The following is a 17,587-nucleotide window of genomic DNA, read 5'->3' as shown; positions in this document are numbered from 1 at the left end:
GTTATATCATTATTGCCTTATATTTAGTACAAAGTTCAATAATGGATTCAGAATCACTATGTTCCTTTTTAACTTTCGGTTTATGTGATTGACGTTTAGAAGACTCCAATAAATTTGTCACAAATGTATTTTCTGTGGGGTCTAAAAACCTTTGTACTGTATGTTCCCATTTTATACCGTAAAATGCTGACTGAATTACACTATAAGATGAACCTGTGTCAATCAATTTTATTAAATATAAGGCTACATGTATTGGCTTTGCTGGCAAAGATTGTCCCCCTTCTTTCAAAATAAATCTCTCACACCGTTTAAAAGCATAAAAGTATTTTATTCTTAGTATTGTCACTCCTGAACTGCAGTAGATACAACGACATCTTATGTCCTTATTCGTCAAAATTAGCAGAACGGATCCTTCTATCTTGTATTTGCTCCAGCACCCTGCTTTTTAGATCGATACCTGGAGGAAAAATGAAATATATTAAAATCTTATTTTCAAAGCCAATATTCTAAAATCTATGGATTTTCCGAATATACCATTTCTACCTCGGCCTTTGTTGATAACTGTTGAAGGTAATATTTTACTATATTTAATGAAAGATTCAAATTCGACAACATTCCCATTAATTTTGTGTAATAAAGGCCAATCTGGAGTTGAAAGCCATAAAGGAACAACTACAGTGCTATCTGTTTTATCTTGTTTTATTTTGTGTATACATCGTGGTATTTCCGAAGGTAGTGGCACGATCCAGTTGTTTTCTTTACACCAATGTCTATTGAAAGCATCAATACCCAGTGTACCTGGATACCAGTTTTTATAATTGAATATGCTATATTTTGCAAACCTATCTACGGTATGTGGACCCCAGTTCTGATTTAGATATCTAAATGTAATATCGTCTATCTTCCAATCATGATCAATCATCGCAATCAACAGTTTTACTAATTTTATCTGCCTTAACGTTCTCTTGTCTATGTACCCTCTCTGGTACGATTTTAATGCTCTTTGATTCACATAGATTTGCTATTTTAATTGTAATATCTTGTAAATCAGATTTCTTGCTTCCCTTTTTTATTATGTTAACTACATTCTGATTATCTTTGTGTCATTTAACCGTTTGTCCTTGTAAAGACATAGATATAGACTGCAGTACTCTATAAACGTTCAAGTTCTCTCTAAGTGGAACTCTTAAATCTTCTCCATCGTTCCAACTACCAATAATTTCTTCGTCTGTTGCATTTACCAAATAGACACCGTAATCTATGCCCAAGGTATATGTGTATACTACACTCGAGTATTGCTCAACAATGCTCATTTGTCTGTCATTCATTTTCTCAATGTTTTCCTTCCAGAAAACTATCTCATCAAGAGATATACTATTCAAAAGAACATTAGCATTCCAGCTTGCTCTATACAAAATACATTCGTACATACTTCTTGTACGTAAAATGACTGCATGCCCAACTGCCCCTTGCATAGATAGGATCTGACCAACTATTGATGCAAGAAACCTTGCCGAAGTGTGTATTTATCCTTTACATATCTTGTATATAATCTGCTCCAATGTATCTGATAAGCCGATCTCAAATCATAAGTTAAGCAGTTATCTCCCTTCTTAAACATTTTACTGGCTACGCTAGCATCTTCATATCTAAATCTGAATTTATGAAGATGTGGATTAATGTGTCTACAATCTAAAACTAATCGTAATTTTTTTTTATTGTTAGCTACAGTCAACGGATTGATCACTTTAGGTCTACATGGAAATTCTTTAATGCATCCTAATTCTATTAATTTGACAATCTCGTTTTCTACGAATTCTGAATTTTCTAACGAAGATTTGTTGTTATTCAAAAATTCCTCACTTGGTTCTGTGTGAAAAGGTATTTTATATCCATGTTCTATGATATCAATAACTGTCTCATTAGCGCAAATAATATTTCGCCAATAATCAATTGAACTTCTTAATTTACCTACAGGTGAATTACATAAAACTATAACGTTTTCTTTACAAACGTTAACAGATAAATCATTAGTAAATAATTTAGTAATTATCTTATCAGACTTTTCTTTCTGCATTTGCCAACCCTGTATATAATTGTCTGACCTCCAATGTCCTGATAAACCACAATCATATCATTTTCCGGGTCGAGTCATCAAAGGAATGGTAACTGTACTCTGTTGATTGACTGAGCTGAATCGAGTAGATTGTGGGGCACTTTAAGGAGTTGTACGTGTCTTGAACTTTTTTTCGTTCTTTATTTTCCTCGACGCTTTGTTTTCTGCTCGTAATATGCGTTTTTCGTCTTCTGAATCATCTGCTAGACTGTGCGTTTCAGTAACTGTTCTCCATCCGTTCTCGGACTGATCCGCGAGCTTTATCAGTTTTTGTCGATGAGTAAGAATGTCCAAACCACCACTAATGTACCTCATTGCACCCGCTGTGTTTTCATTGTTGTCTTGCGTTTCTGTTAGTAGACGTCTGGACTCTTTCATCTTGTTTACGACTTTTGTGTTGACTTTGAACTGTTCTTCGTTTCCCTTTCGTTTGAAGATATAATTTTCGGAGTTCATCTGTTGGATCTTTGACGTCTGAGTTTCTGAAAGCTGCCTCTGCGTTTCACGAACGGATCTTTGAAAAGTAGCTAGACGACTAGACATTAGTCTGTCAATACTCTGAAGAACTTCATTCTGATTCTGGCTCATTGCGTCTTTAATTTTCTGGTCGATGAGCATGTTTATTTCTGCCGGTTTATACATGTAGCCGTAGGAGATGAAACATAAAGTACAAGACTGTTGAAACGTTTCCTTTCTTGTGTCCGAGGTGAATGTAATAGTCCTTGCTTTACAAACTGTCAAAATATGGATTTTTTCAATTTAACCCCGAAATCTAGACAAAACTTTATCAACTCAGAGAAAATTATATGTGAAGAGCATGAACTTATTATTAGAAATATGTTTGTTCAGGAGCTAATGTCATTTGCAAAACCCGAGTACAAAAAATTGTTGAAGGCACAACTGAAACAACAAGCACCAAACATCTGTTGTGATGAAATTGACTCAGCAGACCAGGCTATAGCAAATGCTTTGTCTAGCGAGCGAGATAACGAACTACGACTAAGAAAACGAAAGGCTGGCATTCCTAAAACGACAAACGAGGTAGTCAACGAGAATGAACAAGCGGTACAAACCTAACCGATCGAAACAATTTCTCAACATGGAAACAACACTAGTAATTTGGAAGACAAAGAGATCCAAATTGATCAGATAGATTTATCAAATTCGTTCCGTCAAATGCCTATAACCGATTACGACTTTTTTCACGATTCTATCACTGATACAGCTAGTATAAAAGTAGATGACCAGGAGAAAGCCGATGAAAGCATAATTATGATAAAAGAAATACACAAGAACTCAGTTTCAGCCTCGTATGATTATACTGTTTCAGCGAACAAAACAATAAACAGGAAAGATCATCTAACTTCCGAGAATACTGCTTTAGTAACATCGACCCACCCTTGCATATGCAATGGAACATTAAAAGATCAAAATCAGATTCGTTGTAACTTCTGTCAAGAGTGGTACGCCGAAAGGTGCGTTGGAGTCGAGAGAGAGACGACCCTATCGGCTTTTGGACATGTCCTGATTGTCGTAAGATACCAACATTTGTAAACGCCATGGATAAAAAACTCGGTTTCGTCTCACAAAACAATACTAACTTGGTTTAGGAATTAAAAAATAAAAACGATCAAATACAGATACCACAAAGTGAAAACGATCGATTACGATCTCTTATTCAACAACGTGTCGAAGCTCATGATGATTACCAGTCCGATGATGAAAGTGACGATGAATCTGAGGCAGAAAGCAATACCACAGAATCTCTAAATGACTCGTCAGTCGAAGAAAATATACAAAACCGCAAGCCAAAAAGAACATTATTAATAGGCAGTTCGATTATCCGAGATTTCAATCATACTAGATTCAAGTGGGATACCGCTCCAATTTGTGTTAGATGAGGCAAAAGTTTTGATACAACGGCAAAACTTCTAAATCTGCCAAGGGACTCGTATCTCGAAAACATCATTCTGCAAGTAGGAAGTAATGATTGTCTTGACAAAGGTTTTCATATAGAATCATTTCATTAGAATATATGTCTCTGGTTATGAAAGCTAAATCTTTATCGGAAAATGTTGTTGTCTCTGGTTTATGTCCTTGTCTCGATAACAGATTAGTTAACATTAACAAGGCAAATTACAAACTCAGAAAAATAGCAAATGATGAAAATTTGTATTACATTATTACATTGATAATGATAGCGCCCTCCTTTTGCAGAACGATTCAGTTAATACATGTCTTTATGAATCTACATGGTACCTATACACTGGCTAAAAATCTTAGCATCGAACCCCAGAAGGTAACGATAGAAGAACGACAAGGGTAAACCAAATCAAGTCTCGAAATCCGAAGTCCTGTAACGGAAAATATGTGCATAATTCGTCTAGTATCAGAAAACAAGTACCTATCAGGAACCAAAGAGATTATCGAAAACCTAGAGAACAATACAAAACGAACGACAGACAAGATAATTTTTCAAACAGAAGAGAGGACAGAAGTCGTACATACAACAAAGCGTATAACAGAAAACACTTTTACAGGAGTAATGACACTTCGTCCCACAATGCAAACAGAAAATTACTATCAAAATTCATGTTGGTACTGAGGTGAGTTTAATCATACCGCCTCTGTATATAGACATGGCAAATATGCACAATGTAATAATTGTTATGAATATGGCCACAAGGCCAAACATTGTCAACATTTGGATGTAGGCCAGGAAGAGAGTGCCAAAAAGATAAGCAACTCTGAGAGAACAGGTTTTCCTAATACGGCATCGTGTAATCGGAAAAAAACATAAACGTGGTAAAAAACATAAACGCAGTAAGAAAAAGTCGATCGGAAAGAAACCCGAAATCGTTATAGATTATCTTATTATTCGCGGTATGACATCAAAGATGCATCTGTTTAACAAACATTTACTAATTGATACTGTTTCAATTTTTAGTTTGGTTGAAACCTTTTGTAAAGATGATAAACGCCACTCAAAATTAGATAAGTCTTACATATGGGTTGGAAAGTGTAGGAAAAATGGTATTCAAGGAAAATGCTGGAAACTACTACGTTATCTTTATAAAAATGTAAATAACAAGGTCATTTTTGGAAATTACGAATCAGACTCGTGAATCAAGAATTAGGCATAAAACAAGGATGTATTTTATCTTCTACATTATTTTCTATTCTAATGTCTGATCTTGTCTCAATGGTAAAAGAAAATAATCTCGGTATTAATATAGCGACAGAAATTATGAGTAGTCTACTCTTCGCAGACGATATTGTTTTACCATGAAAAACCGAAGAAGAATTACAAACCCTATTGAATGTTGCCAGTGAATTTGTTTCAAAATGGAAACTAAAGTTTAATGCCAAAAATCGAAAGTTCTAGTGGTAGGAAAAAGACTTAATGCAAATAAAAACTGGTTTCTAAGGGATATTTTAATTGATGAAGTAAACAAATATAAATACTTGGAAGTATATTTCTCAAGAACGTTAAAATTCAATCATCATATCGATAAATACCTAAAGGAAAACTTCGAAAAGAAACTTAACTATATTATTCGCGTCTTAGGAGAACACGGTGCTTTTAATCGGTTTAATTTTGGCTGTGCTCTTTGGATTTCGGTAATACGTCCTTCCATTGCTCATGCTTGTGGCGTATAGTACCCCACGTCAAAATCCGGAAACGAAATGCTAGACAGCTGGCAGAACAAAGTCGCAAAAGTTATAATTAACTCTAAAATGAACTTTCCAAAATGCTCTGTTTTATCGGGAGTCAGGATGGGAATCTTTAACAAATGATATGGACCGTCAAAGGATCACATATTTGCTAGGTTTGCTTCTTTAACTGGTCCAAGATATTGCAAAATGATTTTTAACGATCTTAAATTATCAAAAAATGAATATTTCAATCATATTAACGGCATATTCCAGTCCACTGGACTATATATCTAAAAAGAAGATGTGTTATGATTGCCAATGAGACAACTCTCCACAATAGACCAAATGACACAGAAATTAACAACTATAGGTCACCGTACGGCAAAAGCCCATACCGCATAGTCAGCTATAAAAGGCCCCGAAATGACAAATGTAAAACAATTCAAACGAGAAAACTAACGGCCTAATTTATGTACAAAATAATGAACGAAAAACAAATATGAAACACAGTAACAAACGACAACCACTGAATTACAGGTTGCTGAATTGGGACAGGCACATACAGAATGTGGCGGGGTTAAACTGATTTGTTGGCGCCACATCCTCCCCCTAACCTGGGACAATGGTGAAACGGCACAACATAAGAACAAGCTATGCAAAACAATAAACGAAAAACATATATGAGAAACAGCAAAAAACGACAACCACTCAATTACAGGCTCCTGACTTTGGACAGGCACATATAGAATGTGGCGGGGTTAAACTAGTTTGAAGGCGCAAACCCTCCCCCTAACCTGGGACAGTGGTGTAACAGTACAACATAAGAGCAAACTATAAAAATCAGTTGAAAAAGGCTTAACTCATCAGATGGATATAAATAGAAATACATCCAACAAAAATACAAAGTGGACGAGGACGGGTACTTGTACATCCCAAACACCAAAAAGACACTTAGCACATATCTGAGAGTATTCGCAGTTACTGACAGCTAGTTAAAAGCCAATAACAACTAATAAAAACAATCATGTATCTAAGCCTAATTATCAATCAGTACACATCCAACATCCAATGGATTTAGTGTAAAGACGTTATAAACAGTCAGAGAAAATCATGACCTTGTGCAATGCCAAATACAGATATTGACAGATTGTAGAGCCATGAATGTGCATATGTATATAACAATAATAAAATTGAGAATGAAAATGGAGAATGTGTCAAAGAGACAACAACCCGACCAAAGGACAGAAAACAGCCAAAGGCCACCAACGGGTCTTCAACACAGCGAGAAAATCCCACACCCGGAGGTTGTTTATTTAGTTTGATTTTGATTTACTGATAACAAAATCAATATTAATACCAATAAAAACAATATTCAAAGATCTAATAACAGTGTTGAATTGGTAACCTTTTAGAATAAGTTTATTTATAGGGATCGATAAATTTATCGGGATCGTGTCTAAATTTCCGGGCTCGGAAAACAACATCTCCGTAAAAATGAGGATGTGCTATCCCGTTTGAAATAAGTTTTTTACAGGTACAACCAAACTTCAAAACCAAATCTGTATATCTATGGAAGAATTTAGTAAAGGTTTTAAGTAATATGTGGTAACGAAATCCCTGACTTAATAATTTACCAGTTATACATAGATTACGTTCATTAAAGTCCAAAAAGTCACAACAGACACGGGAATAGTGAACGAGATTGGATATATAAACACCGTAAGACGGTGCCAAAGGAACATCACTATCCGAAAAAGGAAAATTAACAATAGGGAACGAAAAATCGTCCCTTTTGTCGTTAATTTTAGTGTAGAGTTTCCCGTTTAAAACAAACTGAAATATCTAAATCTAGGAAAGGACAGTTATTACCGTTTATATTTGATTTATTTAAAGTAAGTTCCTATGGGTAAATTTCGGCAGTACATTTAGAAAATTCTTGATTATTCAACGAAAAAATATCATCAAGATAACGGTAAGTGTTGTTTAATTTATCAATTAAATGCAATTTAGACGGGTCTTTACTGAGTTTGGTCATTAACTGTGATTCATAACAGTACAAGAATAAGTCTGCTATTAAAGGGGCGCAATTGGTGCTCATAGGAATACCTACAACCTGTCAATAAACTTCATTGCCGAAACGTGCATAAATATTATCAAGGAGAAAATTAACAGCTTCATTCATCTCATCACACATCAAGTAAATATACCTAGCATATTTACCTTCCTCAATAGGGAAGAAGGCTTTAAATGAGTTACAGCAAATATATTTGCATTCAGATTTACCAAACGACCATTTGATTAAATAGGAAAACTTTTGTTTGATAAGATTGTGTGGAAGTGTAGGGTAAAGAGCTGAAAAGTCAAAACTGTCAACAGAATTAAAAGGACCATCAAAAGCACGTAATTTATCTAAAACATCTAAAGAATTTTTTACACTCCAAAAAATAGTTAATTCCACTATTTTCATATATTTTATTACAAAAGTTAATGATATGTTCTTTGATAGTAGTTAAGGAACTAGTTAAAAGCACTGAAAGATTAGTTGTAGAACACTTACTAGAGGCCGAGATGAAAAAATATTTTACTGGTTTTTTGTGTAGTTTAGGTAACCAATACATAGTAGGGACCTTCAAATGTTCAGAAGAGGCCTTAAGCTGTGATGTGGTTATGATATGTTTGTTTATTATATGACTCATTGTAGAGCGCACGGACTTGAATATAGATGAATTGAAAATTTCATTCTTAAGAACGTCCGTGTAGTATTTATGACATACCACTACCACATTGTTGGCTGCTTTGTCGGCTGGTACAAACACAAGCCGCTTTGAAAGTACTTGAAGTTTGTTTCTTATTCTAGAAATAGACTTATTATGTACTCTTTAATTTATTTCTGAATTATTTTCAAAATGTGATATTCGAATACCCACAACCTTCATAGATAAAAGAAGATGTGGTATGAGTGCCAATGAGACAAATCTCCATCCAAGTTACAATTTATAAAAGTAAACCATTATAGATTAAGGAACGGCCTTCAACACGGAGCATTGGCTCACACCGAACAGCAAGCTATAAAGGGCCCAAAAAATTACTAGTGTAAAACCATTCAAACGGAAAAACCAACGGTCTAATCTATATAAAAACGAGAAACGAGAAACACGTATGAACCACATAAACAGACGACAACTAATGTATTCAGATTCCTGACTTAGGACAGGTACAAACATTTACAGCGGGATTAAACGTTTTAATGGTACCAAACCTTCTCCCTTTTCTGAAACAATAGTATAACATCACAACATAGAAAAACACACTATAAAATATCAATTGGAAGGCTTAACTCAATCAAAAAACGTAACTAAACACACAATGAACGAATAAATTTGACCTGTGACACCTGAATGCAAATACTAGTACACAGTTAATAAAACATTACAAGGGATAAATAATTAAAGTCAAAAGTAAATAAACAGGTTTAAACAAAGTTAACGTTTGATATCACTGTGAAATGTCAAATAAATTTTAGAAAATCATCACTTTTGAAGAAACCTGCGTCATATTATACACAGGTAAATGAAAATAATTTTGTTGTTAAGTATACTTCTTTTCTGTGTGTATAAAATCTTTCATTTAGGAATACCAAGAAATTTCATTAATATCATTAAAACTAATCTAACACTTGGTACAAATGGGGTGAATATCAACAATAAAACTATACAATTAGTGCTAGATAAAACTTCCTGTACAGCATCTAAGGAAAAATGAAATAATTTTGATGTTCATAGTACGAAGAAGAAATTTTGTAGTGATACCAAATAATCAAAGCTGGTATATGGACAAGATCCATGTTAACATTAAATAACAAAAAAGCATTACAAACAGTATCAACAGGTCAATTTAAAAAAAAACGATTTGAGAGTACTCGCAGTTACTGACAGATAGTTAACAGCCAAAACAATTAATAATAAAAAATCATGCATCAGAGACTAAAATCAACTAAAATACATCCCAGGGATTTAGTATATTAACGTCATGAACAGTCAAAGAAGACATGACTTGTGCAATGCCAAAAATAAATGTATCGACAGGTAGTAGGATAGTTAGGAGTGACTTCTTTATAGATAAAAATAAACGTGTGTGTGTCTTTATACATCCCGTTTGAAAAGAAAATACAAATTTAGTTATGTTTTAATTTGCTAATGACAAAATCGATATTAGTGCCAATGTAAACTATATTCAGAGATCTAATTACAACATTGGTACGATAACCTTTACTAATAAGATTGTTTAAAGGTTCGATGAGTTTACACGGATAACATAATGATTTCCGCGCTTTAAGTACAATATTACCATAAAATTTAGGATGTGAAATACCATTTTTAATAAGTTTTCTACAGGTACAGCCAAATTTACTTTTCAAATCTTTGTATCTATGAAAGAATTTAGTAAAAGTTTTAAGTAATTTATGGTAACGAAATCCCTGACTTAATAATTTACATTTATTTAAATAAAAATCAAGAGATTTTTTATCAGATTTTTCCCTTTTGCACCAATTTTTACAATACGATGGAGCGTCATTTGTGACCTGACGACACTGTTTCCAATCTATTTTAGATGTAGGACGATAATGTGGTCCTTTTTTCAAAAAGTTGTTTACCTCACGGTCTTGAACGATATTGAGGTCCCCCGTAATAACATGGCCATAGGGATCATATCTAAAATTCAACGATTCACAGTTTCAAGTTAGAGGAGTATTATTTTCTACATTGACGTCTGATGTTACTGATGTGTAAATTAAACTAAACTTCTGCTGTTTTTTTGTTTTTGTTTTTTTTTATGTATACGAAATAATAGGTGGTTCTTTGTTATCAAAATAGGGAGGTATAAAGTTTTGAATGGTAGAGTCATTAAATATACTCAATAAATTGATGAAATCAATACCTCTGTTAATATATTTAATTTTCAGAAAGTGCCGTTTATGATCTTCAGGTTTATCGATACGCGGGAACAGCCTATGGTGACAAAAAGCTGTAAGTATACGTGAATATTCATAGAGTGGACTGAAAAACGAAATTGTGTCACACTCCTTGAAAATATATTGTAATTTACTAATTGGTATTTGACCCAGTTTACATAATAATTGATGCCTACCGTTGTTTTAAATACAGATAGAAGATCATCAAGTGTATAGACCTTTATAAACATGGAAACGTTATTATAAAAACGTTTAATAAGTTTTTTTAGAAGCTTAAGTCCGAAATTCTTGAAAAGCGAAGCCTCGATGATTACCGTTCATTTTAAGTTACTCAAGCACGACAATCTTATTTATCAAGAGTAGAAAAATTGTTTGGCCTCTCGTCTGAACTTTTTGGCTAGAATAAACTGTCTTCCAATGAATGCTGTGTTATTCCGCATGAAATTGAAAGATAGTGATGCATGTCAAACATGTTGTATTGAAGAATCTGTTTTGCATGTATTGTTGGAATACCAGGCATATAATGATATTCGAGAATGTTTCTTTTCTGATTTGCACGATTTCCTTCTCAATGCAGAAACCGGCGTGTTTTTCTCAGAGTTGCCTCGCTTTAAAGGCATACGATACAGTTTTGATCCCACGGTGAATTTTTGACGAAAGTTTGCATACAAGCAATTTTTCACCTGGTCAATTCAAATATGTAATAAAAATTATACATTCATGTGCTACTTTTAGAGATAAATTAGGTCGAAATTTTAGACATTTACCGGACATTTCGGTTTCTTTGACATTTCTATCCAATTGAAAAACATACTTTACTTTTTTGTTTCAAAAGATAAACGCAAGCGGAGTTTTGTAAAACCATCTGGAATATCTTCTCTACATAAGTGTGTTATGAGTTTGTGTAACAATTCCTTGGAAATAATTCATTTTTATCATATTTTTGTGATTTTAGTCAAAACACGACATTTTTTGCTGTATCTTGATTTAATTTCAAAAAATGTCATCGGCGATTTGTTCTTAAAAATTGGCACAAATAATCTTCATACAAAAGTCATAATCAAGCCTAATGTCATTTTTAAAAAGAGGGGTCCATGAACTCGTTTTCAAGCTGAAGCAGTTTGAATGATTAAAAAAAATAGTCGAAAAGCATCTTTTCTCGATATGTCACAGTTTGACGTCCCGAAAAATAACATTTTATGTTAGCGACGTCATTAACCTACCGTGTAACTGTATCGTATGCCCTTAATAAACTTCAATTAATCATCGGCGACATAGTTTTTTTGTTCGATGATGTTATCGGAAAAAAGATTGATGAAATGGGCAAAAAATATCTGACCTCAGTCATTAAAGCTCGCAATGAGTTGTTGCATGTTAATGTCTAAATTAATTTATATGTATGAAAGTTTGAAAGTGTGCCAAATTTATGTGAATAATTATGTATTTTAAGAAAAAGTCTGAATATATGTGTAATCTTTTAATAATATTCAAGATTTCGCAATGAACGTTTACGGTTTCTTTTATTCATTTTTATAAATGTTTATTGTCAAAGGTTGAATTTTAAAAGAAATACTTTTACAATCATATTGACATTTTTAATTTATAGTGATGTGATCTTTAACGTACACTGTATATATTGTATAGTTTGTATGACGCAAACACTAATACCCCACTGGTGTTTACCCCCCGATGTAAAGGGGTAATTTCTCAATAAATATATATATTAAGCTGTATTGCTTTTGGAATAAAGAATATATACCATTCGGAAAACTAACCAAGTATTGGATATCAATCAATCTTAATTAATAGAAAATCGTTATCTTATGTCCATAACTAATTTCATTTTCATTGATCAAAATATTACCGCGCAGATGAATTACATACAATATTTACGAAAAACTAATGATAACTTTCACTTTTAAAACGCTTGATTGATAATAATTGTCCTTACATGCCAACAACCTTTTTAGTGTTCTATTTTATACTCTTTTGATGGTCTTACTAAGGACTTGTATGCTTGCTCTTTAATGGACTTATATTTAAGCTTATATTCAGGTTCCTCCTTAGAAAGTATGGAACGCCAAAACTGTCTTGGTATGCCCATTTTCATTATAGGATGTGCACTTGTCGTTTTATGATGTGCAAACACCTTTATTTGATGTGCAAATATACTTATCTGTTGTACATAAATCCTTATATGATGTGCAAATATACTTATACTTGTATGGGCTTTGTTCATCGTTGAAGGCCGTACGGTGACCTATAGTTGTTAATTTCTGTGTCATTTGGTCTATTTTGGAGAGTTGTCTCATTGGCAATCATACCACATCTTCTTTTTATATTATATGATGTGCAAATATCCTTATATGATGTGCAAATATCCTTATATGATGTGCAAATATCCTTATATGAAGTGCAAATTTACTTATATGATGTGCAAAGATCCTTATATGATGTGCAAAAGGGATGATTTTTCTTTTCCTATTGTTAATTTTCCATTTTTGGACGGTGATTTTCCTTTGGCACCGTCTTACGGTGTTTATATAACCCAACTCGTTCGCTATGCTCGTGTCAGTAGTGACGTTTTGGATTTTATTGAGCGTAATCTATGTATTACTGGTAAATTACTAAGTCAGGGGTTTTGTTACCACAAATTACTTAAAACCTTTACTAAATTCTTTCATAGATACAAAGATTTGGTCTGAAAGTTGGGCTGTACCGGTGGAAAACTTATATCAAAAAGAATAGCACATCCTCAATTTTACGCTGATGTTGTAAACCGAGCCCCGAAATATAGATTTGATCCGGGTAAACTTATCAATCCTTTAAATAAACTTATTCTAAAAGGTTACCGATTCAACACTGTAATTAAATCTTTGAATATTGTTTTTATTGGCAGAAATATTGACTTTGTTATCTATAGATTAAAACCATACTAAATATTACACATATGTACTTTCACGGTTCTACAATCTGTCGATACTTATAGTTTGGAATTGCACAAGGTCAGGTTTTTCTCTGACTGTTAATGACGTCTTTACACTATATCCATTTGATGTTGGATGTGTACTGATTGATATTTTAGTCTAAGATACATGATTTTTTTTCATTAGTTGTTATTGGCTTTGAACTAGCTGTTAGTAACTGCGAGTACTCTCAGATCTGTACTTAGTGTCTTTTCGTTTTTGGGATGTACAAGTACCCGTCCACGTCCACTCTGTGTTTTTGTTAGATTTATTTCTATTTGTATTCATCTGATGAGTTTTTTCAACTGTTTTTATAGTTTGTTCTTATGTTGTACTGTTACACCACTGTCCCAGGTTAGGGGGAGGGTTGAGCGCTCACAAACTTTTTTAACCCCGCCACATTATATATGTGCCTGTACCAAGTCAGGAGCCCGTATTTCAGTGGTTGTTGGTTCATGTCTGTTATATTTATTTTTCGTTAATTGGTTTGTTATAAATTAGGCCGTTAGTTTTCTCAATTGAATTGTTTCATATTTTTCATGTCGGGGCCTTTTGTAGCCGACCATAAGGTATGGGTTTTTTCTCATTGTTGAAGGCCGTATGGTTGCCTATAATTGCTTACATCAACTTTATTTGAACTTTGGTGGATAGTTGTCTCATTGGCAATCATACCACATCTCCTTATTTTTATATTATATGATGTGCATATATCCTTATATGATGCTCATTTTCCGGATTTACTATAAACCCGGCTCAAATCCGTAGCTTTCGTTTGGAAAATGGTTGAGATTTTAAAAGTGATAAACATTGGCACGTTGGTACCTCGTTTTAAAGATGAAAAAATCACATCGTATATAATTATTGTTGGAAAATTGTCAAAATATGAATTGCAAAGTTTAGGTTTAATCGATGGGTCTATAATAATGAACATACGGTTAAAGTTATTAAATTATAGGTCCTCGACTGTGTATTGAGCACCTGGAGTTCAAATATTTGATCTACCAGAGAATATTCTGCATTTTGTTTTTGAATGCCAGTTTACTGTTTCTGATCTAGCAGCTCCAGCCTCGTATCAGCTTCCGAAAATGCATTGTATAGAAAAAATGAGACATGCAGTGCAAATTAACAAATGTCAAAAATCAAACATTTCGAAGGAAGATTTAGATCAATTAATACAGGAGCTAGTTGAAGAATTTCCCGGCTGCGGCGAAAAAAATGATAAAACAACTTTTATTACAAAAGACACCAATTAAATACGTTGATATTTGTTAAATTGCACTGACATTTTTTCTATAAATTGCACTTTCTGAAGCTGAAACGAGGCTGGAGCTGCTAGATCAGAATTTAATCAGCATTTAAAAAAAATCAAAATCAACTATCTGAACTCCAGGTACTCAATACAAAGTGGAGGACCCATAATATAATAACTTTAAATGTATGTTCATTATTATAGACCCATCGGTTAAATACGTCGGGCGTATTGAATTTTAAGCCTAGTACCTTTTGTTAGATATTATTCGTGTGTTTCTTTGTCCTATATGTTCTCCCATTTATTTGTATTGTGGTCCTGTCATGTGATGTTGTCGTTTTGGTGTTGTGTTTGAAGTTGCCATAAAAGCGGGAGGTTTGGCATGCCACAAATCCAGGTTCAACCCACCATTTTTTTCTTAAAATGTCCTGTACCAAGTCAGGAAAATGGCCATTGTTATATTATAGTTCGTTTCTGTGTGTGTTACATTTTAATGTTGTGTTTTTGTTGTGTCGTTGTTCTCCTCTTATTTTTGATGCGTTTCCCTCAGTTTTAGTTTGTAACCCGGATTTGTTTTTATCTCTATCGATTTATGAGTTTCGAACAGCGGTATACTACTGTTGCCTTTATTTAAACCTAAACTTTGCAATTCTTATTTTGACAATTTTCCAACAATTATATAAGATGTGGTTTTTTCATCTTTAAAACGAGGTACCAACGTGCCAATGTTTATCTCTTTTAAAATTTCAACCATTTTCCAAACGAAAGCTACAGATTTGAGCCGGGTTCATAGTAATTCCAGAGAAGCAGATCGGAATCATTTATGACGTAGACAGTAACCATTCTAATCGTAATCATGTTTATTGGCCATAACAACAATGAAAGCACATCATAAAAGGACGTTTTGACATCATATAATGAAGTAAACCGAACCACATCATAAAATGTTACAAGCACATAATATTATGAAACACCAACATCATATAAAGATGTTTGCACATAATATAAGGGAGGGAAAATGCACATCATATAAGGGAGGGAAAATGCACATCATATAAGGATATTTGCACATCATATAAGCATATTTGCTCATCATATAAGTACATTTTCACATCATATAAGTATATTTGCACATCATATAATGATGTTTGCACATCAAATTAGGATATGGTGCACATTCTTTAAGGATATTTGCACATTCTATAAGAATATTTTCACAGCATATAATGATAAGTGCATATCATATAAAGGTAAATGCACATCATATAATGAAAATGGGCATAATAAAACAGTTTTGGCGTTCCAGAGCAAAGCCCAGGATGCTATTAGCATTCTCGCATATATTGTTGATGTGTACATCCCATTTAAGGTTTGAACTGATGGTTACTCCCATATATTGTTGATGAGTACATCCCATTTAAAGTTTGAGCTGATGGTTACCCCCAGATATTTTGCTGTTGTTACATGTTCTAAAGAGTGATTGTGTAATGTGTAGTTAAATATGATTGTTTTTATTATTTCTGGTGACTGAAATAACATTACACTTATCTGGGTGGAATGCCATTTTCCACGTAGTTTCCTACGATGCCAATTTGTCCAGATCTTTTTGTAATGTAGATGCATCAGTATTTGATTTGATTGCCAAATAAACTATGGTGTCATCTGCAAATAAACGCACTGTAGATTAAGACAAGTTGGAATATTGTTTATGTAATACAGGAAAAGACTTGGTCCGAGAACTGACCCCTGTGGAATTCCAGACTCGACTGTTACATTCTCAGATTTCCCCCCTCTAAAACTACTGCATGCCTGCTTGGGATTGCTTAAGAAAGTTTGTATCCAAAAATGTTATTCCCCCTGTATCCCGTTATTGTGAAGTTTGTTAATGAGAAGAGAATGTGAAACTTTATCAAATGCTTCTGAAAAATCCATGACCAAAATATCTGTTTGCTTACCGTTTTCCATGTTAAGTGAGACATCATCTATAAATTCAAGTAATAGTGTTTCACAGGATCGACCTCTGCGAAATCGATGCTGTAGGGGATATAAGATGTTGTAATTATCTGCATGTTTCATGATGTGTTTAACCACCAGGTGTTCTAAAAGTTTGCAACAAATACATGTGAGAGATAAAGGGCGGTAGTGTTCAGGGTTATATTTTTGACCTTTTGCTTAGTTTAATCAGTAGTGGATCAAGGAACTATTAAAAAGGGGAGTGGTTACGTTTAAATTAGAGGAGGAAGGAGCAAAACCTTCTATTATACTTAATACTAATATTTAAGATATGAATAAATAGTTTAAAGACAGCGGGTCAGCAACCTAACCATAAAATATTAACATGCATAGACATCTATTGAATATTTGCGATATTGAAAATTAAAAGTCTAACGGAAATATCGCTTGGTTTTCCTTAATTCAGAAATTGGAATTAAGTGTCTGCTAAACTTCAAGAGCGTTGGAGCAAGGGTCTAGACTATTTGACTAAAAGAACTTTTGTTTTGCTTTTCACTTTTGTAATCAATTTTGTAAACCATGTGTTACCATTTGTTTTGTTACTACCTATAATGACCTTAATATCAACTGAATAAATTAGAATATTTTGAAATAGATATAAGAAGATGTGGTAT

The sequence above is a fragment of the Mytilus californianus genome, unplaced genomic scaffold, assembly GCF_021869535.1.
Source record: "Mytilus californianus isolate M0D057914Y unplaced genomic scaffold, xbMytCali1.0.p SCAF_5, whole genome shotgun sequence".
Classification (NCBI taxonomy): Eukaryota; Metazoa; Mollusca; class Bivalvia; order Mytilida; family Mytilidae; genus Mytilus; species Mytilus californianus.
The sequence above is the reverse complement of the archived record's forward strand: the minus strand, read 5'-3'. Positions refer to the sequence as shown.